The sequence below is a fragment of the Anabrus simplex genome, chromosome 4 (genome assembly GCF_040414725.1).
Source record: "Anabrus simplex isolate iqAnaSimp1 chromosome 4, ASM4041472v1, whole genome shotgun sequence".
Classification (NCBI taxonomy): Eukaryota; Metazoa; Arthropoda; class Insecta; order Orthoptera; family Tettigoniidae; genus Anabrus; species Anabrus simplex.
The window spans coordinates 284,723,295-284,749,398 of record NC_090268.1 but is presented as its reverse complement, the minus strand read 5'-3'; the positions used below and the strand labels follow the sequence as shown (position 1 = coordinate 284,749,398).

At 39.0% G+C, this 26,104-nt stretch overlaps 1 protein-coding gene across 1 annotated transcript in view; it reads right to left on the bottom strand.

The window, feature by feature from the left end:
- Positions 1-26,104, bottom strand: part of Dg (Dystroglycan) — a 532,981-nt gene that overhangs the window by 110,098 nt on the left and 396,779 nt on the right. Inside the window, exon 2 of the mRNA XM_067145542.2 lies at positions 25,574-25,651. The gene's annotated coding sequence lies outside the window, so the exon portion shown is untranslated. The remainder of the gene's footprint in view (positions 1-25,573; positions 25,652-26,104) is intronic.

Genomic DNA, 26,104 nt, shown 5'->3' with positions numbered 1-26,104 from the left:
TTTGTAGACGACATAGTTTTAAACGCTGCATCTCTGGAAATAGTAGCGATCCAAGTCAACTGTCTCAGAAGACGAAGGGCCGAAGTGGGACTCCTAAGTATCACTGGAGAAGAACAAGTACTTCACCAAGAGGCTAACAGAGAGGTGTCACTAGAAGATGCTAAAATTAAGCGTAGGGGTAAATTTAAGTACATCGGCGGCTGGATTGAACAGAACTTGTCAGAGAAAGCAGCCTTCTTCGCGAGAGTTAACACGCTGGAACTGGCCTATCGGATAACTCAAAATACCTACAACAAGCGATGCTTGTCTCGAAATAGAAAATACATTCACAGACAAGAAAGAAAGTTAAGCACCCAGAAGGAGATGAGGAAATGAAACGACACCTTGCATGCTAGAAGATTGTGTGATTTTATTTCAGTGATTACAAGATCAAGTGAAACGTACAATGAAGTTGGCGGTACGACCACACAGTTAGCCCCTTGTCAGTAGGATGTTCCACCCATTTGGACCTGGATGTATGCGGTGATTCAGTATGAAAGAGTGTCACAGAGTTTTGTACCCCCTCCTGATGTAAGTTACCCCAAATCTGTTGTAATTGGCCCTCGATAAAATCGATATTGCCACTGACCCACACATGTTCTATCGGGGAGATCGGGAAATCTTGGTGGCCAAGGGAATACCTCAACATCACGAAGTCAGTTCATAGATGCTGGTTCCGTATGTGGACGAGCGCTGTCCTGTTGGAACACGGTACCAGGATACTGTCTCATGAGAGGTAACACATAAGGACGCAGGGTGTCCGCAACGTACCGTTAACGAGCTCGATAGCTGCAGTCGCTTAAGTGCGGCCAGCATCCAATATTCGGGAGATAGTAGGTTCGAACCCCACAGTCGGCAGCCCTGAAGATTGTTTTCCGTGGTTTCCCATTTTTACACCAGGCAAATGCTGGGGCTATACCTTAATTAAGGCCACGGCCGCTTCCTTCCCAGTCCTAGCCCTTTCCTGTCCTATCGTCGCCATAAGACATATGTATCGGTGCGACGTAAAGCCAATAGCAAAAAAATAACGTACCATTGAGCCGCCAAAGTTCCCTGAATCACTATCAGAGTTGATATGAAGTCATTCACGATGGCTCTTCATATCAAAAGTAACACCGGTGTGTGTCCCCAAAAAGTTATCAGAATGTGTCCTCTCCCGTTGGCGCCGCCATACTCGCAGACGATCGTTATCCGAGGTAGTTCTGAACCGAGGTTCATTGCTGAAAAGTATACTACGCCACTCGTTTGCAGCCCGGGTTTGGCACCACTCCAAACGCGGCCGTATGCATTGTGGTGTTAACGGCAGCTTACGCATGGGACGGCGATTCAGTAGTCCGGGTGTTGTTAGTCTCCGACCAATGGTGCGGGAGGACACTGGGTATTGCAGCGATTCCAGATGATAGGCGCAAATGTAGAAGTGTTAGGATGTGCTTGGTACACAATGTGGCGATCGTCCCGTGGTGTGGTAAGACTTGGTCGACCGGAACCTTGACGACGCGTGTGGTTTCCCTCACGTTCCCATTCAGTTCAACATCGAGCCACTGTCACATCTGAATGTCCCGCATACCTGAATATTGAATGATTACCACACGAAGACACACGATGAGGCCCCTTTCAAAATCTATCAAGTTGTGGTAAAGTTGTCTCACACGAATACGCGGCATTCTCCGTGGTCCTTCACGGTGACACGGTGACACGGTGATCACTAACCATCTGACTTACCCTTCCCTTCCCCCGTAGCCCGCAGCCCCCGCATGGCGATCAGCTCAAATCTACATCGCTTCCGACATGCCGTTAGTTCTAAGAAGAAAGAGACTGCAGGGTGATTGAGAAGTGATACTACAGGAGTATCGTCCTGTTTCCATGTCAGACATGCTATCAGGAAGGTTGGTGTTAGGTTCGTGGTACTAGAGATTGGTAGTAAGGGTCAGGACAAAACCACATAGGCAGACATACGAATATGCCTGCATGTAAAACCTGACGTATTGCGTTACTAGATTTCAGACAATTTAATGAAATTCTTTCCTGGTGGCCTGGCGTTAGTTTGGTGCAATACAAACTCGTCTTCTTCGTTTCAGATGTTTTTACGTAATTTCTCCAAGTGGCTGAATTTCACAACTGAATTGACTGCCTGACTGTGAGGAAGTACACTGAAAAATGTATCATAATATAACAAATAGACTTGAGTATAAAGCATAGCGCAATTTTCCCTCAATGGTCAATGTTAGCGCAATATGTGAAATCAGATCAAACATGACATATATAGTACTGTCTTACTGTTCGAAGGACCAGTGCGACTAGACAACAAGATATGACATCTGTCTAAGAACTCTGAGAGAAATATCGGATTGTACACAAAACTTTTAAATTAGCCAATGCATTTACGGGGCGGACCTTCTTGTACAGAATGAGTCGGAGAATTTAACAACTGTAGATATTTCTTAAGCCGGCAACGTGGTGTAGGGGTAGCGTGCCTGCCTCTCACCCGGAGGCCCTGGGTTCGATTCCCGGCCAGGTCGGAGATTTTTACCTGGACCTGAGGGCTGGTTCGAGGTCCACTCAGCCTACGTGATTAGAATTGAGAAGCTATCTGACGGTGAGATAGCGGCCCCGGTCTAGGAAGCCAAGAATAACGACCGAGAGGATTCGTCGTGCTGACCACACGACACCTCGTAATCTGCAGGCCTTCGGACTGAGCAGCGGTCGCTTGGTAGGCCAAGGCCCTTCAAGGGCTGTAGTGCAATGGGTTTTGGTTTGGTTTTAGATATTTCTTAAACAATAAGGAGCACTAAAATACAAACTGAGTTAGGAGAGGGAGTTGTTGCCTAGTTGTACTTCTTCTTACAACAATAAAATCACCACTACCACCGAACTATTCATCTACACTGCCTGACAAAAAAAAATGAAGCACCTAGAAGAAATTATCGGATGTCAATGTAACTTCGTGCACGTACACATCATCGGCGGAAATGTAATTGACTAGCTTTGAAAATATCTGTGACTGGCAAAAATACCAGCAGAGTGCATTAGTGTGTTCAGATTTAGTGTCGTTACCAGGTCTTATAGGGTATACAAGGAGTGTGAACAGCTTCAGATGTTGAGTGAACACTGTGAAGGACATGAAGTTGCCGTGTACTCGTTTGAGACAGAGTTATTATCATCTGACAGTTTGAAAGGGGCTTCATTGAGGATCTCCATTTGGACGGATGGTCGAATCGTGGAATATCCAGATTTGTGGGGCATACGGATGTGACAGTGGTCCAATGTTGGCCTGCATGGGAACGTGAAGGCAGGCATACTCGTCGTCAAGGTTCCGGCCGACCACGTCTGACTACCACGTGGGAGGATCGCCGCATTGTGCACCAAGCATATCATCATCCCTGCAACATTCTGTGTCATCCCGCACCATTGGCCGGAGACCAGCAGCAGCCGGACAAGGAAATTACCGTCCGATGTGTAGGCTGCCGATAACACCACAACACAAACGGCTGCGTGACTGAGGAAACTCTGACGGCACAACGTTACGTCTTCATGCGTTACCTCTCATGCAACAGTATCATGGTGCCATGTTTCAACGGAACAATGCTCGTCCACATACGGCACATGTCTCTATGAACTGTCTGCGTGGTGTTGAGGTACTGCCATGGCCAGCAAGATCCCCAGATCTGTTCCCGTTTAAACATGTGTGGGACCAGTTCGGACGTCAACTCCGTCCCAGTGCAGTATCCAGGATATCAAGGGCCAGTTACAATGGTTATGGGCCAGGATACAACGGCTTTATGAAACCCTCCCCAACAGAATCCGTGCATGCATTCTGGCGAGAGGGGATGCAACGTCATACTTGTAAGTGAGCTCGTGCAGCCAAGTTCTTAGTAAATTTGTCTCGATGTTGTAATCACTAAAATAGCATTACACACACTCTGAAATCGTGAAGTTTCACTTCGTTATATCCTCCCCTTCTGGATGCTTCAATTTTTTTGTCAGGCTCTGTATAAGAAATGAATTTCCAACACAAAGTTTTTGAAACAAAATCATCTTAACATTTAAAGAAATAAAAGAAGAAAATATAACACGATCTTCCTTAAAATGTACTATTTAATGTCAAGCTGAGGTAGGAAATACAAAAAGGCAGATGAACAACTGTTTATTTATGCGTCTATCGCAGGACAACATCAAGCTAGAGAGAAACAGTATAATAGTCTAGTAAGAAAATGCAGCTGTCGTTGAAGAGATTGTAAAGAGACGATTATATTATCTACTAGCAAGATACCCGAGCTTCGCTACGGTATTATACTGAAAGTTATAATTGACTGCTTATCGTTTTATATATAACCCACCGATATTCGCGACCTGACTCGTTTTCTGAGAGATTCCGCCAAAATTCGCGATCTGACTCGTTTTCTGAGAGATTACGGCAACGTTCTTCCCATTTTTCAATCTTTTCTCCAGCAATCGATTTCATACTTCCCGGAATAGGTCCAGATATTCCACCCGGTCAGTTGGGTCCCTAAATCTTTGCCATCTTTTAATTAAGCATTTTTAATGTGGATCAAATCCTTGTGGAGATCCGGCGTGGTGTCGTCTTGGGTGCCTTGGCGGTAATGAACGTCTACTTGGCGGTAAATTACATCTGCTGCCGTTGTCATTGAAGGCAGTATGACCAGCACCATTGTCACCCTTAGGCATGTGCGCAGGACTTCTGGAGATAAGAATGACAGACTTCTGTGCATTACTGACCTTATTACAGAGGTGAACAATTGCACGGTCAATCATATATCTATCGTTTATTTCAAATATGTTAAAATTTTTGTTTATATGCTAGATGAATCTACTGTAATCTAAGAAGGTTCTCCAAAGGAAAAGATGGCTCTTGAAAACGAACCCAGGAGAGATTAAAAATGATCGGTATATGATCAGAATAAGTACATTGAAAATCCACAGCTTGTTTCCAGTCATTCAACCGGGTCAGGAATGGAATGAAAAAGCCCTGCCGAAGCCTGTCGCACTCCACTGGGGCAATGATTAAATGAATGACAAATGAAATTATATTGGATAGTGTTGCTGGAATGAATGATGACGGGAAAAACCGGAGTACCCGGAGAAAAACCTGTCCCGCCTCCGCTTTGTCCAGCACAAATCTCACATGGAGTGACCGGGATTTGAACCACGAAACCCAGCGGTGAGAGGCCAGCGCGCTGCCGCCTGAGCCACGCAGGCTCCTTATAAGTACATTAGGAACAGTAAGATCAATTGGTCTCACCTCCGTTTTCACCCCACCGCAGTTAAGTTGATTTACCTCCATCCCCCCCCCCCAAAAAAAAGAAAACGTGTTCCTTTATGTTTAAAGGAGATTCCAAATAGCAATGTTCACGTGTGTTACCTTCAGTTTTGATATAAGTATTTCCATAAAAGTAATTCACTTTTTTCATTTACTTTCACACTCCCCGCCCCCCTTAAGTGAATTTTCCGGCAAAAAATACTTGTTTCTTTAATAGTAAAGGATCTTCTAAATGCCGATTATCTTCAGTTTTTGAGATGTGTGTCCTCATGAAACGAATTCAACTCCTTTTCACACTCGCCCCCAAAAATGATTCTCCGCCCCCCCCCCAAAACGCGTCGTTTTATTTTTAAAGAAGATCTAAATACCAATTTTCACGTCTGTAACAACTTTAGTTTTTATTAGATGTAAGTACCCTCATACAATTAATTCAATAAATTTTTCAATTTTTCACCCCCCCCCCCAACCTTGATTGGATTTTCCGAGAATACCTGTTTCTTTACTTTAACAGGAGATTCCAAATACCAATTTTTACGTCTGCAACATTTTACGTTTCTGAGATATACTGTACATATAGTCTTTCTAAAAATTCACACCGATTTGTCACTCCTGTTTAACCCCCATTAATTAGATTTTCAAAAAGAAAAAAATGTTTCTGTATTTTTTAAGGAGATTCCATATACTAACTGTCTGGTCTGTAATATCTTCAGTTTCTGAGATATAAGTATCCTCATTAAAGACATTCAACACCTTATTCACACTTTTCACCCCTCCTATTGGGATTTTCCGAAAACAAAAACAGGCGTGTTCTTTTATTTTTAAAGGAGATTCTAAATATCAATTTTTACATCTGCAAACTTTTGAAGTTTTGAGATATAGATACACTCATTTTTTAAATACACCCCCCTTTCACTCCCCCTCCCCACTATTTGGATTTTCTAAAAACAAAAAATACATGTTTCTTTATTTATAAAGGAGATCCCAAATACCGATTTTCAGGTCTGTAACATCTTCAGTTTCTGAGAAATAATTATCCTTGTTAAAGGCATTCAACCCATTTTCACCCTTTTACACCCCTCCTATTAGGACTTACTGGAAACAAAAAAAAATACGTGTTCCTTTATTTTTAGAGGAGATTCTAACCACCAATTTTTACATCTGTAAATTTTAAAGTTTTAAGATGTAGGCACACTCATTTTAAAAAATTCACCCCCGTTTTCACCCCCCCCCCCAATATTTGGATTTTCCAAAAACAAAAAGTACATGTTTCTTTATTTATAAAGGAGATCCCAAATACCTTTTTTCAGGTCTGTAATATCTTCAGTTTCTGAGATATAAGTATCCGCATTAAAGGCATTCAACCCCTTTTCACCCCTCCTATTAGGATTTTCCGAAAACAAAAAAATACAGGTTTATTTATTTTTAAAGGAGATTCTAAATACCAATTTTTACATCTGTAAATTTTAAAGATGTAGACACACTCATTTTTAAAATTCACCCCCTTATCACCCCCCATTATTTGGATTTTCCAAAAACGAAAATACCTCTTTTTTTTATTTTTTAAGTAGATCCCAAAAACCAATTTTTAGGTCTGTAATATCTTCAGGTTCTGAAATATAAGTAGCCTCATTAAAGGCATTCAACCCATTTTCACCCTTTTCCACCCTTCCTATTGGGATTTTCCGAAAACAAAAAAATATTTGTTTCTTTGTTTTAAAGAAGATTCTAAATACTAATTTTTACATCTATAAACTTTAAAAGTTTTGAGACATATATACACTCATTTTCAAAATTCACCCCCTTTTCAAACCCGCCATTAATTGGATTTTCCAAAAACAAAAGGATACGTGTTTCTTTATCTTTAAAGGAGATCCAAAACACCAATTTTCAGGTCTGTAATATCTTCAGTTTCTGAGATATAAGTAGCCTCATTAAAGGCATTCAACCCCTTTTCACTCCCCCTATTGCGATTTTCCGAAAACAAAAAATACGTGTTTCCTTATTTTTAAAGAAGATTCTAAATACCAATTTTTACATCTGTACACTTTTAAAGTTTTGAGATATAGGTACACTCATTTTAAAATTTCACCCCCCCTTTTCACCCCCTTAACGATGGAATATCCAAAAATCATCTCTTAGCGAGCACCTACATCTTAATATGAATGTATTCACAAAATTTCATTCCTTTATGTCCAGTAGTTTTGGCTCGGCGATGACTGACTGACTGACTGACTGACTGACTGACTGACTGACTGACTGACTGACTGACTGATTCATCATCACCGAGCCAAAACTACTGGACATAACGAAATGAAATTTTGGGGATACATTCATATTAAGATGTAGGTGCTCGCTAAGAGAGGATTTTTGGATATTCCGTTGCTAAGGGGGTGAAAAGGGGGGTGAAATTTTAAAATGAGTGTATCTATATCTCAAAACTTTAAAAGTTTACAAATGTAAAAATTGGTATTTAGAATCTTCTTCGAAAATAAGGAAATACGTATTTTTTTGTTTTCACAAAATCCCAATAGGACAGGTGAAAAAGGGTGAAAAAGGGGTTGAATGCCTTTAATCAGGATACCGGTACTTATATCTCAGAAACTGAAGACATTACAGACCTGAAAACTGGTACTTTTGATCTCTTTTAAAAATAAAGAAACACGTATTTTTTGTTTTTGGAACATCCAATTAATGGAAGGGGGAAAATGGGGGTGAATTTTTAAAATGAGTGTATCTATATCTCAAAACTTTGAAAGTTCACAGATGTAGAAATTGGTATTTAGGATCTTTATTAAAAATAAAGAAACACGTATTTTTTTGTTTTCGGAATATCCCAATAGGAGGGGTGGAAAAGGGTGAAAAGTGGGTGAAAAAGGGGTTGAATGCATTTAGTGATGATACCTATATCTCAGAAACTGAAGAAATTACAGACCTTAAAATTGGTGTTTTCGATCTCCTTTAAAAATAAAGAAAGACGTATTATTTTGTTTTTGGAAAATCCAATTAATCGGGGGGTGAAAAGGGGGTGAATTTTTAAAATGAGTGTATCTATATCTCAAAATTTTGAAACTTTACAAATGTAAAAATTGGTGTTTAGAATCATCATTAAAAATAAAGAAACACGTATTTTTTTGCCTTCAGAAAATCCCAATAGGACGGGTGAAAAAGGGTGAAAAAGGGGTTGAACGCCTTTAATCAGGGTACATATATCTCAGAAACTGAAGACATTACAGAACTGAAAATTTGTATATGGGATCTCCCTTAAAAATAGAGAAACACGTATTTTGTTTTTTTTTTTTTGTTTTCGGGAATTCCAATTAATGGCGTTTAAACAAGAGTGACATATTGGGGTGAATTTTTTGAAAGACTATATCTACAGAATATCTGAGAAACGTGGAATGATACAAACGTAAAAAGTGGTATTTGGAATCTCCTGTAAATGTAAAGAAACATAGGTAATTTGTTTTTGGAAACTCCTCTTAAGGGGAACTAAAAAGGGGGTGAAATTTTCAAAATGAGAATTTGTACAGTATATCTCAAAAACTGAACATGTTACAGAAGTGAAAAATGGTATTGTTTATCTCTATTAAAAACAAAGAAACGTGTATTTTTAGTTTTCGGAAATACCACTTGGGTGGAGGGGGCTAAAAGAGATTGAAAATGGTGTTGAATTCTTTTAATTAGGTTACTGTTATCACAAAAATTGAGATGTTACAGACGTGAAATTTGATATTTGGAATCTGCTTTAAAAGTAAAAAAAAAAAAAAAAAAAAACACGTATTCTCGGAAAATCCAATGAAGGGGGGGGGGGAGGTGAAAGAATTGAAAAATTAATTGACTTAATTGTATGAGAATACTTACATCTATTAAAAACTAAAGTTGTTAGGGCCTACAGACGTGAAAATTGATATTTGATCTCCTTTAAAAACAAAGAAAAACACGTTTTGGGGGGCAAATCATCTTGGGGGGGCGGGAGTGAAAAGGAGTTGAAATCCTTTCATGAGGGGACATAAATCAAAAACTGAAGAAGTTAGAGTCGTGATAATTGGTATTTTAAGATCCTTTACTATTAAAGGAACGCGTATTTTTTGCCAGAAAATTCACTTAGAATGGGGAGGGGGAGGAGTGTGAAATTGAAACAAAGTGAATTATTTTAATCTCAAAACTGAAGGTAATAGACGTAAACATTAGTGTTTGGAATCTCCTTTAACACAAAGAAACACGCCTTCTTTTAGCTCTTTTTGGGTGGGGGGTAAATAAACTGAACGGCGGTGGGGTGTAAAAGGAGGTGAGACCAATTGATTTTACTGTTCATAATGTATTTATAAGGAGCCTCCGTTGCTCAGGTGGCAGCGCACCGGCCTCTCACAGCTGGGTTCCGTGGTTCAAATTCCGGTCTCTCCATGTGACATTCGTTCTGGACAAAACGGAGGCGGGACAGGTTTTTCTCCGGATCCTCCGGTTTTCCCCGTCATCATTCATTCCAACAACACTGTCCAATAGAATTTCATTTCATTTGTCATCCATTAATCATTGCCCCAGAGGAGTGCGAGAGGTTTCGGCTGCCGGCACAATTCCTATTGTCGCCGCTAGATGGGGGCTTTATTCATTTCATTCCTGACCCTGTCGAATGACTGGAAACAGGCTGTAGATTTTCGATGTACGTATTCTGATCATAAACCGATCATTTTTAATCTTTCCTGGGTTCGGTTTCAAGAGCCATCTTTTCCTTCGGAGAACGTTCTTAGATTGCAGTAGATTCTCCTGGCATATAAATAAAAATTTAAACACCTTTGAAATAAACGATAGGAATGAGATTGACCGTCCAATTTTTCACCTCCATAATAAGGTCAATAGTGCACGGAAATAATAATAATAATAATAATAATAATAATAATAATAATAATAATAATAATAATAATAATAATAATAATGTTCTGGACCGTCGTCAAATGTGCGGACCGCGCTGGAAACGGGTCCTGGATGGGTAATGACTAAGAATGCAGTCCGGCCGCGGGTTCAGTATCGCCAAGGCACCCAAGACTACACCACGCTGGATCTCCTGGAGGATTTGATCCATATTTAAAATGCTTATAGGAAAAGATGGCAAAGCTTTAGGGACCCAACTGACCGGGTGGAATACCTGGACTTAGCTCGGGAAGTACGAAATCGATTGCTGGAAAGAAAGATTGAAAAATGGGGGGAAACTTGCCATAATCTATTAGAAAACGAGTCAGATCACGAATTTTGGCGCATTCCCTCAGAAAACGAGTCCGATCGTGAATTTGGGCGGATTATATATAAAACAATAAGCATTCAATTCTAAATTTCAGTATAATACCGTGGCGAAGCACGGGTATCGTGCTAGTTTTATATATATACTAGAAATGTACCCGTGCTTCGCTACGGTATTATACTGAAATTTATAATTGAATGCTTATTGTTTTAGATATATAATCCGCCGAAATTCGCGATCTGACACGTTTTCAGCGAGAATCTACCAAAATTCCCGATCTGACTCGTTTTCTATTAGATTACGGCACGTTTCCTCCCATTTTTAAATCTTCCTTTCCAGCAATCGATTTCGTACTTCCCGGGCTAGGCTCAGGTATTCTTCCCGGTCAGTTGGGTCCGTAAATCATTGCCGTAACGTATTTTCCTATAATAATTTTTAATCTGGATAAAATCCTTCAGGAGATCCGGCGTGGTGTCATATTGGGTGCCTTGGCGGCACTGAACCCGCGGCCGGACTGCATTCTTAGTCATTACCCGTCCAGGAGCCGTTTCCAGCGCGGTCCGCACATTTAACGACGGTCCGGAACATTATTATTATTATTATTATTATTATTATTATTATTATGTGTTGCTGGGATAAATGATGACAGGGAAAACCGGAGTATCCGGAGAAAAACCTGTCCCGCCTCCGTTTTGTCCAGCACGAATGTCACATGGAGTTACCGGGATTTGAACCACGGAACCCAGCTGTGAGAGGCCGGCGCGCTGCCGCCTGAGCAACGGAGGATCCTTATAAGTACATTAAGAACAGTAAGATCATTTGGTCTCACCTCCTTTTACACCCCACCGCCGTTAGTATTTACGGCCAACCCCCCCCCCCAAAAAAAAATTAAAAGAAGGCGTGTTTCTTTATGTTTAAGGGAGATTCCAAACACCAATGTTCACGTCTATTACCTTCAGTTTTGAAATATAAGTATCCCCATAAATATAATTTACTTTTGTCACTTCATTTCAAACTACTCCCCCCCCCCCCCTAAGTGAATTTTCCCGCAAAAAATACTTGTTTCTTTAATAGTGAAGGATCTTCTAAATACCAATTATCACGACTCTAACTTCTTCACTTTTTGATTTATGTGTCCTCATGAAAGGAATTCAACTCCTTTACACTCCCGCCCCCCAAGATGGTTCCCCCCCCAAAACGCGTTTTTCTTTGTTTTTAAAGGAGATCCAAATACGAATTTTCACGTCTGTAACAACTTTAGTTTTTATTAGATGTATATATTCTCATACAATTAAAGTCAATTAATTTTTCAATTCTTTCACGCCCTCCCCCCGCTTCATTGGATTTTCCGAGAATACGTGTTTCTTTACTTTTAAAGCAGATTGCAAATATCAAATTTCACGTCTGTAACATCTTCATTTTTAAGATATCAGTAATCTAATTAAAAGAATTCAACACCATTTTCAGTCACTTTCACCCCCACTCCACCCAAGTGGTATTTCCGAAAATTAAAAATACACGTTTCTTTATGTTTAATAGAGATCAAAATACCATTTTTCACTTCTGTAACATGTTAAGTTTTTTAGATATACTGTAAAAATTATCATTTTAAAATTTCACCCCTTTTGGGTTCCCCTAAAGTGGAGTTTCCAAAAACAAATCACCTATGTTTCTTTACATTTACAGGAGATTCCAAACACCCACTTTTTACGTCTGTAACATTTTACGTTTCTAAGGTAATCTTTCCAAAAATTCACCCCAAATTGTCACTTCTGTTTAACCGCCATTAATAGGATTTTCCAAAAGCTAAAAAAATACGTGTTTCTTTATTTTTAAAGGAGATCCCATATACAAATTTTCAGTTCTGTAATATCTTCCGTTTCTGAGATATATGTATCCTCATTAAAGGCATTCAACCCATTTTTCACCCTTTTACACCCCTCCTATTGGGATTTACAGGAAACAAAAAAATACGTGTTCCTTTATTTTTAGAGGAGATTCTAACTACCAATTTTTACATCTGTAAATTTTAAAATTTTTAAGATGTAGACACATTCATTTTAAAAATCACCCCCTTTCACCCCCCCCCCCATTAGTTGGATTTTCCAAAAACAAAAAAATGCGTGTTTCTTTATTTTTAAAGGAGATCCCAAACACCAATTTTCAGGTCTGTAATATCTTCAGTTTCTGAAATATAAGTAGCCTCATCAAAGGCATTCAACCCCTTTTTCACCCCTTTTCACCCCTCCTATTGTGATTTTCCGAAAAAAAATACGTGTTCCTTTATGTTTAATGAAGATTCTAAATACCCATTTTTAAATCTGCAAACTTTAAAAGTTTGGAGATATAGATTCACTCATTTTAAAAATTCACCCCCTTTTCACCCTCCCATTAATTGGATTTTCCAAAAACAAAAAAATACGTGTTTCTTTATTTTTAAAAGAGATCAAAAGTACCAATTTTCAGGTCTGTAATATCTTCAGTTTCTGAGATATAAGTACCGGTATCCTGATTAAAGGCACACAACCCATTTTTCACCCTTCTTCACCCGTCCTATTGGGATTTTCTGAAAACAAAAAAATACGTGTTTCCTTATTTTCAAAGAAGATTCTAAATACCAATATTTACATTTGTAAACTTTTAAAGTTTTGAGATATAGGTGCACTCATTTTAAAACTTCACCCCTCCTTTTCACCCCCTTAGCAACGGAATATCCAAAAATCCTCCCTTAGCGAGCACCTACATCTTAATATGAATGTATCCCCAAAATTTCATTTCATTATGTCCAGTAGTTTTGGCTCGGCGATGATGAATCAGCCAGTCAGTCAGTCAGGACAAGCTATTTTATATATATAGATATACTAGCAAGATACCCGTGCTTCGCTACGGTATTATACTGAAATTTATAATTGAATGCTTATTGTTTTAGATATATAATCCGCCAAAATTCGCGATCTGACTCGTTTCTGCGAGAATCCACCAAAATTCCCGATCTGACTCGTTTTCTATTATTTTACAGCACGTTTCCTCCCATTTTTCAATCTTCCTTTCCAGCAAACGATTTCGTACTTCCCGGGCTAGGCTCAGGTATTCCTCCTGGTCAGTTGGGTCCGTAAATCTTTGCCATCTTTTCCTTTAATCATTTTTAATATGGATAAAATCCTTCAGGAGATCCGGCGTGGTGTCATATTGGGTGCCTTGGCGGCACTGAACCCGCGGCCGGACTGCATTCTTAGTCATTACCCGTCCAGGAGCCGTTTCCAGCGCGGTCCGCACATTTGACGACGGTCCGGAACATTATTATTATTATTATTATTATTATTATTAATATGTGTTGCTGGAATGCCTGATGAGAGGAAAAACCGGAGTATCCGGAGAAAAACCTGTCCCGCCTCCGTTTTGTCCAGCACGAATGTTACATGGAGTGACCGGGATTTGAACCACGGAACCCAGCTGTGAGAGGCCGGCGCGCTGCCGCCTGAGCAACGGAGGATCCTTATAAGTACATTAATAACAGTAAAATCAATTGGTCTCACCTCTTTCTACACCCCACCGCCGTTAAGTTTATTTACTGCCAACCCCCCCCCCCCCCAAATTAAAAGAATGCTTGTTTCTTTATGTTTAAGGGAGATTCCAAACACCAATGTTCACGTCTATTACCTTCAGTTTTGAGATATAAGTATCCCCATAAAAATAATTTACTTTTTTCACTTCATTTCACAATACTCCTCCCCCCCTACGTGAATTTTCCCGCAAAACATACTTGTTTCTTTAATAGTAAAGGATCTTCTAAATACCAATTATGACGACTCTAACTTCTTCAGTTCAAGATTTATGTGTCCTCATGAAAGGAATTCAACTCCTTTACACTCCCGCCCTCCAAGATGGTTTCCCCACCAAAACGCGTTTTTCTTTGTTTTTAAAGGAGATCCAAAAACGAATTTTCACGTCAGTAAAAACTTTAGTTTTTTAGATGTATGTATTCTCATACAATTAAGTCAATTAATTTTTCAATTCTTTCACCCCCCCTCCCACTTCATTGGATTTTCCGAGAATACGTGTTTCTTTACTTTTAAAGCAGATTGCAAATATCAAATTTCACGTCTGTAACACCTTCATTTTTGAGATATCAGTAGCCTAATTAAAAGAATTCAACACCATTTTCAGTAACTTTTACCCCCCCCCCCCTTCCACCCAAGTGGTATTCTGAAAACTAAAAATACACGTTTCTTTATGTTTAATAGAGATAAAAAATACCGTTTTTCACTTCTGTAACATGTTAAGTTTTTTTAGATATACTGTACAAATTCTCATTTTAAAATTTCACCCCTTTTGAGTTCCCTTAAGTGGAGTTTCCAAAACAAAACACCTATGTTTCTTTACATTTACAGGAGATTCCAAACACCCACTTTTTACGTCTGTAACATTTAACGTTTCCAAGATATTCTGTAGATATAGTCTTTCAAAAAATTCACCCCAATTTGTCACTCCTGTTTAACCGGCATTAATTTGATTTTCCAAAAACTAAAAAATACGTGTTTCTTTATTTTTAAAGGAGATCCCATATACAAATTTTCAGTTCTGTAATATCTTTCGTTTCTGAGATATATGTATCCTCATTAAAGGCATTCAACCCATTTTTCACCCTTTTACACCCCTCGTATTAGGATTTACAGGAAACAAAAAAATACGTGTTCCTTTATTTTTAGAAGAGATTCTAACCACCAAGTTTTACATCTGTAATTTTTAAAGTTTTAAGATGTAGACACACTCATTTTAAAAAATTCACCCCCCTTTCACCCCCCAATATTTGGATTTTCCAAAAACGAAAAAATACATGTTTCTTTATTTGTAAAGGAGATTATAACACCAATTTTCAGGTCTGTAATATCTTCAGTTTCTGAGATATAAGTAGCGGTATCCTGATTAAAGGCATTCAACCCATTTTCCCCCATTTTCACCCTTTTTCACCCCTCCTATTGGGATTTTCTGAAAACAAAAAAATATGTGTTTCCTTATTTTTAAAGAAGATTCTAAATACCAGTTTTTACATCTCTAAACTTTTAAAGTTTTGAGATATAGATACACTCATTTTAAAATTTCACCCCCCTTTTCACCCTCTTAGCGATGGAATATCCAAAAATCCTCTCTTAGCGAGCACCTACATCTTAATATGAATATATCCCCAAAATTTCATTACTTTATGCCCAGTAGTTTTGGCTCGGCGATGATGAATCAGTCAGTCAGTCAGTCAGTCAGTCAGTCAGTCAGTCAGTCAGGACAAGTTATTTTATATATATAGATATATAGATTAGTTTATAGAAGTTAGGTAGTTTCACATTCCACGCTACGAAGACATTTGACCATTGTCCATGAGAAATTTAAAAGACCCCCCACCCCTCCCGCGGGAAGAGGGCTATGGCAACAGTTGCTGGTACCGGTGCAATTTAATGCTCCTCACCCAGCCTTTTAGCGGAAATTTGTATTTAGTTAGGAAAGTATAATAGACTAGTGTGTTATTAGAGATTGGCTTTAGTTATTAATGCATTCGCAAGATTTATGATCTGTAAAAGTGCGGACGTTTGCCACCCATCCAATGGGTGACCACGCCCAATGTTGCTTAGCTGTTGATAAGTGAATTTAACTATTAATTGAAAAGTACTGTTAAATGCAGCTAAGTGGAACAAGTCCAGCACTTCGCTTGAGTGTATGGCTGACACAGAATTTAGTGTTTCAGATACGTGGTAGCATTGGCATAGTCACCCATCCAAGTACTGACCACGCCCGAAACTTACCTTTGCTGGGTAATGGGAGCTTATCTGAACTGTTCGCAGAGGCTAACATTTAAGTAAACTGTTGCGTTTACAATTTAATGAGAGCGTGCAGTTGTTAATTAAAAAAAAAAAAAAGCAGCATTACTGATCGGCATTTGCGTTGCACCGAGCCTCGTTCCGAGACCAGTAACTCTGTCGTAGTAGTAGTAGTAGTAGTAGTAGTAGTAGTAGTGTAACGTTCCAGACGTTACAGTGTAATTATGTTAATTTTATTACCGGTATGTGTAATTAATTCAAGAATTTAACGTCATGATATTTATTTTGGTATGTAATTGTATTATAATTCATGTTTAATCATTTGCTCACTATCATTTCATTACTTTGTAACTACGACTTGTAAACGAGGGCTGAATATTCTAATATTCACTTAGATTCTTGCGACAGTTGGTTAAAATTAACTTGCAGTAGATTTCAGTTATCTTGCCACATCACCGAGGAGGTAGGGAGGACCAATTTAGACACCAAGTTCTGAGAAATGCGAGCACGTGTTCACGCGTCCTAACGTAAGCTACCGTATTTCGACCAGAATTATTCGAACTGATCAACGCCTATATTTTCAAAGGAGCGTCATGTTGCCATGGATACTGAGTGAAAGGACGAATAGAAGAACAGTTGATATCATGGTTTTGGCCCGTCAACTCTAATATCTGGAGTGGGGAGAGACGTGTCATCTGATTGGACCACGTGTAAGCGACCTGTAATTAGCACCAGTATAGGTTATAAAAGGGCATGCTGGAGCTCTTGGCTTCATCTCTACTACTGGACTCGGCTGCATTCTACTTGATCTTCTTCGTTTGATTCTACGTTAGTATTTTACTTCATTACCACGACGTGGTACTTAGAAATTCCGAATGAGGGGTGTATAGCCACTCTCATCAGGAAGTACGTACAGCTCGGCTATAAGACCGGTTTGAACCAGTCTAAGTCAATAGATAGTTTTAATCTAGATAGAAATGAAACTTCAGAGAACATTTTCAGTAAAGTTGGAAGGATTCTTAATTGAGTATCCTCTCCAAATAACCCAAGGTGGTTCTGCTAACTATGACTTAGGGCTTATCTCCAATATACGGGATAAAGCATAATAGGGAGTGTTAGTTTTGAAGTCATCTTCCAATTAGTGGTGGGTGCAATTTGCAAGGCAGGAATGGTACTTCGCTGCAGATGAAGAGATATCAAAGACGACCGATGATGTTCCAGCTACAAGGAGGGAAGCCTTCCAAGGACCAGCAGAACAAGACTAAATGGTGAGCAAGCGAGTTAAAGATATTGCAAGTTTTCGCGAAGTAGAGTCATTCAATTTTTTATTAAATTCATTTTCTATTTTAAATTCAGTCTTCGTTAAACCGTCGTCATTTATATTAAATATAATAAATAGTATTTTTCTAGTTTACTTTAATCAATTTGCCTTAATTAGCCTTTTGATTTTTAATTCTCCTGCTTAATGATTAGTGCACTATCACCCCACCCCTGTGATAAGAGTCCGTCCAAGCTTGATTATAAATTTTTATCTTTAAGTCCTCAACTTAAAGATTGGCGCCCTTAGCTTGAATGGTTGCATTTCTCATTTGATGATTGTTCTCCGAGAGGGGAAGTCACATAAATGCCGCTCCAACGTGTGGCGAGAAAATCATTAAGTACGGAGCAGTTAATGACAGTAACGATATCAGAATTCGTATTATGGGCAAAATTTGGATATCCACGTTTCATTAAGAGTGTTTGATTGTGGGAAGGGTCATGGCTGATCAGACGAAAGAGGAGAGGATGTTGCGCAGTGGACGGGCGATAAAAGGCAATAATGTATTGAGTTCAGAGGAAGAGCTGTGTAGTCTTGTAGAGGAAATTGAAGATAGAAGTGTAAGTAGTATGGAGAGTGAAGGCAAGCAGAAAGAAGTCAGTATGGAGTCAGATGATAGTAGGATGGGGGGCGAAGCGGAAGTAAACACTAACAATGAAAGTAATAATAATGATCAGTTAATGGGAATGATGCAGTTAATGTTAAGTAAGATAGAGGACAGTAAAACTGAAATTAAAAATGAATTGGAACAAACTAAATCTGAGCTTAAAGGTGAATTAGAACAAACTAAATCTGAACTTAAAGAACAGTTAGAGCAAACTAAAGCTGAATTAAGTAGGGAGATGAAGGAAAATAAGGAGGAAGCGAATCGGAGAATGGACGAACACAGTAGGCAGTTACGCGATCTGGTGGTAAAAAATGAACATTTTAGTAAGCGATTAGAGGACCAGGAAAGTGAATATGTACGGCAAGGGAAAAAGGTAGAAGAAAAGTTTGCGGAACAGAGAAGTGAATTCCTGGAATTAATGGGGAAGGAAAACAACTCTACTAGGGAGGAAGTAATGAGGCAGGTCACTAGTATTGATAAGAGAGTTGAGACTCAAGGAGGGGAAATACGGATATTTAAAGACCACGTCCAACAAGAGATTGACACGGTAAAGCTTAGAATAGAAGATGAGACCCGGGCAAGTGAAGAAAGGTTTGCGATAGCTGAAGAGAATAAGATTGAAATTAGGACATTGAAAGAGAAGCAGGTTAATTTGGAGAGAGAAATTGATAGGAGAGACAGAGATGTAGAATGCCGGATGGAGAAAGCAGAAAATCAGTTAAAACAGGTGGCAAAGGATAAACAGGTTTTCACGGGAAGGCAATGTCTAGGAAATAGCTACATTAGGGAAATTGAACTACCTAAATTTAATGGGAAACAAACGAACCCGCTAGATTTCCTTAAGATGATAGAAAAACGATTTGAAAAGCGTCTAGAGGAAGGGTCTATGGACTGGGAAGACGTTATGGAAAATATTGACCATGCTTTTGTAGGAGAAACTCGGTCTTGGTTCATGGTATATAGGCAGACGATGACGAATCTGAAAGAATTCAGAAATAAATTTAGAGAGAAATTCTGGAATGAAGCGATACAAGCTCGGGAGAGAGAAAGGGTGGTATTTGAGAGGTACAAACAGCATGAAGGAGTTACTATGACCGAGTACTTCCTGGCACATGTCATGATTTGTCAGAACTTAGATGGTATAACCGAGGGGTCTGATGTAGTAAGACTACTTTTAAGACATTTTCCGGACAGGGTGAGAGAAGCAGCCTGCATGCAAAAAGTTGGTACTATTCAGGAGATGGAGAACCTACTAGGCAGTTTTGATGCTTTAGGTAACCTTAGGAGTAGAACGGAGAATATTCAGAACTTTAGTCATCACAACGGAATGAGACATAACGGTAGTACACAGAATCACGAAACTCGCAATCAGTTCAGACCTCAGCAGAACAGCAGGAGAGGAGCATCTGAATATAGGACAGGAAATTCCCAACGGAGGCCAGAGCAATGTACTAATGAGTCCAACGTCAATACACAAAGGGAACCTTTAAACTAACGAGAGGCTGTAATGTTAGGTCAGAATTCCAGCCTAGTAAGAAGGTAGCGAAGTGTCTTGCCATGAAAGTGTTACCATATGACCTCGATGTTAGAGACGATTTGTTGTATGAACCCGAGCAGAATAATGGAGATTCATGTAATAAAGTAGTCAATCCCGTTGTTAAATTGAAAGTCTGGGGGGCGTGGGTTAAAGTTTTGATTGATTCTGGTAGCCAAATATCATGTATTAGTTCTCAGTGGTATGAGTCATTAGTGAAACAGGGTATTCAGTTGGAGGAAATGCCTGTTAAGTCTACTTTCATCATTACGGCTGTTGGAAAGAGGTCTAAGCAAATTTGTAAACAAGTAGCTGTCCCGATCTGCATTAATAATTTTATTAGCGTTCAGATATGTTTGGTAATTCCGCATTTAATATTTGATCTTATCTTGGGATCTGACTGGTTAACGTTAAAATTGGCTCAGTTAAATTACAATGATCTTGTGCTAAATTTGAGGTGGAATAATGAGGATATCAAAGTCAAGTTTGAGGAGGAAATTCAGAGGAAAACGGAAGTTAGTACAGTGTGGAGAATGAGAGAGGTTTCTAAAGTAAATGAAGAGGCTAGTGAGGGCCTGAAGTTGTGTCAGTTGTGGATTCATGAGGATAAAATATGTGGCTTGAAAGAAGCCGTAAGTAGAAATGAGTTGAATGAAGTCCAGAAGGACAAGTTATTTGAAGTGTTATGTGAACACGTGGAGATTTTCTCCGAGAAACCTGGTGTTACCCATCTGTATGAACATTCTTTTTCTGTGCTGGATAAGACTCCATTCAGCGGACCGCGATATCCGATACCACACAAATATGCAAAAGCCGTAGAGGATCAAATTCAAGCTATGTTAGCAGACGATGTGATTGAATTATCAAACAGTCAATATGTTAATCCCTTAATTGTTGTGCCTAAGTCTGATGGATCAATACGTTTGTGTATTGATGGCAGGGAGATGAACCGACGTATTGGTGCTGATCAGTTGAGATCACAAACCATTGAAGAGTTGATACAGAATTTTCAGGGTAAGAGTTGGTTTTCTACGTTAGATCTTAGGAGTAGTTTTTGGCAGATACCTTTAAGATCAGAAGACAGGCCTCTTACTGCTTTCAGCTATAAGCATAGTTTGTACCAATTTAGGCGTGTTCCTTTTGGGACCCGTACGAGTTCGGCAGCTCTTATTCGCGCACTTAGTATTGCCTTGGGAGATGATACTGGAGATTATGCTACTATTTATATCGATGATTTGGTTATAGGATCTAGTACCTTTGAAGAGCACTTGGACCACTTGGAGAGGGTTTTTTCTAAATTAGAGTATGCTGGTTTTACTCTGAAACTTGACAAATGTGTTTTCAGTAGACGAGAGGTGACTTTTTTGGGGCACCGTGTATCGGCAATGGGAGCACAAGAATTGAAAAAATATTGAATACTACGACACCTAGAAATATTAAGGAGCTCAGATCGTATATTGGTGTATGTAATTTTTTCAGACGATTTGTAGTGAGATTTGGTAACTTACTAGAGCCATTTAGAGAACTATTGAAAGCTGGCAGTAAGTGGGAATGGACACAAGATCATGATAGAGCTTTCCTAAAATTAAAAGAAGGATTCAGGCAGGCGGTTGTTTTGAGATACCCCATGCCCGATAGGAAGTATGTGTTGCTGACGGACGCATCTCACTGTGGTATCGCTGGTGCACTATGTCAAGTAGATGATGATGGTAATTTAGGGATTGTGTCTTTAGCTTCCAGAGGTTTAAGTGCTGCTGAAAAGCGTTATACTATAACGGAACTTGAATTCTTAGCCATCGTATACTCCCTGAGTAAATTTAGGATGTATGTTTTAGGTACCGAATTTGAAATTAGGACGGATCATCATGCTCTTGCTTTTGTATCCAAGTGTAAATTATCATCTAACAGAGTTAGTAGATGGATACTCGCCCTACAAGAGTATGAGTTTAAGGTAACTCACATTAAGGGAAAGAATAATGTCCTTGCTGATTTATTGTCACGTGATCCGAAGTTGTGCGAAGAAGGTAGCCTTCTAGAGCCACGTGAGGGCATTATTATATGTACATGTCTGTCTAAGGAAAATGAAACTGCTCTAAATAGACTACGTAACCTATTGGTTGAACAGTCGGTAGACGAAGAATGTCGGGAACCTTTGTCTGTACTACAGGGAGGAGAGCAGCTCACTGTGTCGCATGGTAGGCACACGTACAAACTGGTTAACGGGTTTCTAGCCAGGAAATGTGGCGAGGATCTCTGGGGGATTTGTGTACCCAAAGCGCTACGTGTGGAATTGATTTGGTTTATCCACAAGGAATTAGGACATTTTGGAGCTAATAAAGTTCTGTATGAGATCCGACAGAATTTTATATGGGACAAGATGGGAAGAGATATAAGAAAAATTCTTTCCACTTGCGATCTGTGTCAGCGTAGCAAAGTTCCTAACCGCTATTTAGAAGGACCTCGTCAGGCAGTAATCTCAGAAAGACCTGGTGACTTGGTGTGTACTGATTTATTTGGACCTGTGGTTAAGGGACAGTTCGGCTTCCAATATATTTTAGTCATTATTGATGCCTTCTCGAAATTGGTCAGATTATACGGTATGAGAAAAGCCACTGGAAAATCTTGTAGTCGTATAATCAAAGAGAAGTATGTCCCTGAATTAGGTACTCCTCTTAGAATATTATCAGACAGTGGACCGCAATTTATTTCGAGAAAATGGAAGTCCATAATTAGAGAGCTAGGTATCACACAGGTTCATTCATCTATTAGATACCCTCAGGGCAATATGTGTGAGCGCGTTATGAAAGAGTTATCTCGCATGTTTAGATGCTTAGTGTTCGATAAGCATACAGCCTGGGTGGCTCATTTATCCCGCATAGAGACATGGATCAATGCAGTTCAACATGAAAGCACGAGATTGACGCCGTCACAAGTTCATTTTGGTTGTAAGCCTCAGAATGAACTAGTGAGAGTGTTAGGTTTGCCTGAGGAACCACCTCGTAATGCTGAATTTTACGTACGACTGGCACGGGAGAACCTGATTAAATCTGGAGATAAACGTAAAAGGCAACAGAAACGTAAGGTACGGGATAACTTTGAAGTAGGTGATATGGTTTTGGTGAGAGTTCCCATGTTGTCAAATAGTGAGGATAAGGTGACTAAGAAATTTTTTCTTTTATATCAAGGCCCTTATAAAGTACATAGAAAACTTGGACCCTGTGCTTACAAGTTAGCGGATGGCGAGAGCGTAATGAATGGTTCATATAATATTAATAGCTTACGGAGATACCTGTCGTGTGAGGTGGCTGAACCGGATTGTGAGATATAGGTCAGTAACTCGGGGAAGTTGCTACTTGTTATGTCAGACTACGAGCGGTATGTGTTTACGTCTCTATTGTGGTGGTATTTCCTAGTCGTGTTTGTAAACAAGGGAGGTGTTTGTGTAGCGGTAGATTTACGCTAGTTCATTGACGATAGATCATCTGTTTTCCGTATGTGAAGCCATGAAATTTTATATATTTGTTTTCTGAGATGTTACAGAAGGCTAATTAAAGCTGACGACGGCAAATAAATAATTTTCCCGTATGTGCATTTCTAACTTGCAATAATTTTACCGTGAGCTTAAATCACGTGTGTATTCGAGTGAAGTGTATTACATCCTGCTTCAAGATAAGGTTGAAACATTCGAAAGAGTGATAAAAGTGTAAATTGTTTGTATCATATGTTTTCCATTTTTTTATGTAAAAGATTGGAAGAGAACGTGTTACTGCTATCTAGCAAAGAATGTCGGAAAGATGGGGAAAAAGGACAAAAAGACACTCGGCAGAGTTTGTAATCTGAATTGTATATATTACGTTATATTCTCTAGGATAATCTTGTTTTTTTTTTACAAAAGTGAAAAGTTGCTTATGATGGGCATAATTTAGCATCTAAACCTCAAGATGAACTGAAATAACAGACAGTCGCAATGGGAAGCAGTCTAAGAGAGATATGATGGAAAGAGTGAGAGATAATTAATTGTATGAAAATACTGTCGCTCGTTATGGGCAGGTAATAGAGGTATTTCAAGTCAATGTGGGAGTAAGTGTGTGAGTTCTCAACTCATATGATATTTGTTAAGAACTCATGGGGGCGTATGTAACGTTCCAGACGTTACAGTGTAATTATGTTAATTTTATTATGTGTAATTAATTCAAGAATTTAACGTCATGATATTTATTTTGGTATGTAATTGTATTATAATTCATGTTTAATCATTTGCTCACTATCATTTCATTACTTTGTAACTACGACTTGTAAACGAGGGCTGAATATTCTAATATTCACTTAGATTCTTGCGACAGTTGGTTAAAATTAACTTGCAGTAGATTTCAGTTATCTTGCCACATCACCGAGGAGGTAGGGAGGACCAATTTAGACACCAAGTTCTGAGAAATGCGAGCACGTGTTCACGCGTCCTAACGTAAGCTACCGTATTTCGACCAGAATTATTCGAACTGATCAACGCCTATATTTTCAAAGGAGCGTCATGTTGCCATGGATACTGAGTGAAAGGACGAATAGAAGAACAGTTGATATCATGGTTTTGGCCCGTCAACTCTAATATCTGGAGTGGGGAGAGACGTGTCATCTGATTGGACCACGTGTAAGCGACCTGTAATTAGCACCAGTATAGGTTATAAAAGGGCATGCTGGAGCTCTTGGCTTCATCTCTACTACTGGACTCGGCTGCATTCTACTTGATCTTCTTCGTTTGATTCTACGTTAGTATTTTACTTCATTACCACGACGTGGTACTTAGAAATTCCGAATGAGGGGTGTATAGCCACTCTCATCAGGAAGTACGTACAGCTCGGCTATAAGACCGGTTTGAACCAGTCTAAGTCAATAGATAGTTTTAATCTAGATAGAAATGAAACTTCAGAGAACATTTTCAGTAAAGTTGGAAGGATTCTTAATTGAGTATCCTCTCCAAATAACCCAAGGTGGTTCTGCTAACTATGACTTAGGGCTTATCTCCAATATACGGGATAAAGCATAATAGGGAGTGTTAGTTTTGAAGTCATCTTCCAATTAGTGGTGGGTGCAATTTGCAAGGCAGGAATGGTACTTCGCTGCAGATGAAGAGATATCAAAGACGACCGATGATGTTCCAGCTACAAGGAGGGAAGCCTTCCAAGGACCAGCAGAACAAGACTAAATGGTGAGCAAGCGAGTTAAAGATATTGCAAGTTTTCGCGAAGTAGAGTCATTCAATTTTTTATTAAATTCATTTTCTATTTTAAATTCAGTCTTCGTTAAACCGTCGTCATTTATATTAAATATAATAAATAGTATTTTTCTAGTTTACTTTAATCAATTTGCCTTAATTAGCCTTTTGATTTTTAATTCTCCTGCTTAATGATTAGTGCACTATCACCCCACCCCTGTGATAAGAGTCCGTCCAAGCTTGATTATAAATTTTTATCTTTAAGTCCTCAACTTAAAGATTGGCGCCCTTAGCTTGAATGGTTGCATTTCTCATTTGATGATTGTTCTCCGAGAGGGGAAGTCACAGTAGTAGTAGTAGTAGTAGTAGTATCTTGAGTTAACCACTCAATTGAAAAGAATGCTGGGGTTACGAAACAACAACACATTGTTGTATCTGACTACATTCACATGATAGATGCACTGAGTTGATGAACCCTTTAAAAAGTAACTAAAGCTCTAGGACGCAACAATATTTTGTCCAAGTTGGATGTGTATACTCACTGGCTGTGAGGTCGAAGTCCCGCTCTTTGGGAATGGCCAGGCTGTTCTTCGGGGTGGACTCAAGCTCCCCGCGTTATTCTGCAACAGAAAGTTGTTTTCAGTACATTGGAAATAATACAGACTAGGCACATGCTTCGTTATTCACTTACATAATAACCAATAACTGACCATTAAGACACAAGACATGTTAAGAAAAGAAGATAATTAAACTAGGCAGCAAGAACTTCTTCGAGATACATCACAAATTTAGTTGTTAGACCAGCGAAATATTAGTGCTTTCATTTAATATGCATGGTAACTGTTAAAATCATATTATTAAACAATTGCACAAAGTCTAAAAATTTACTCGTGATGTTCGACTTCATAACGGTTCTAATATATCCCATAATTCTAAACATTTAACTGTTTTGATAGGCCTCTTGAAGTCTGAACGTTTAAGTAAGTTGACATATTCTTTCAGTCGAAAAGTTAGTAGGTCTGTTAGACCCTCGAACTTTATTTAAAGGGAGAATACAACGAAATAACCATCCC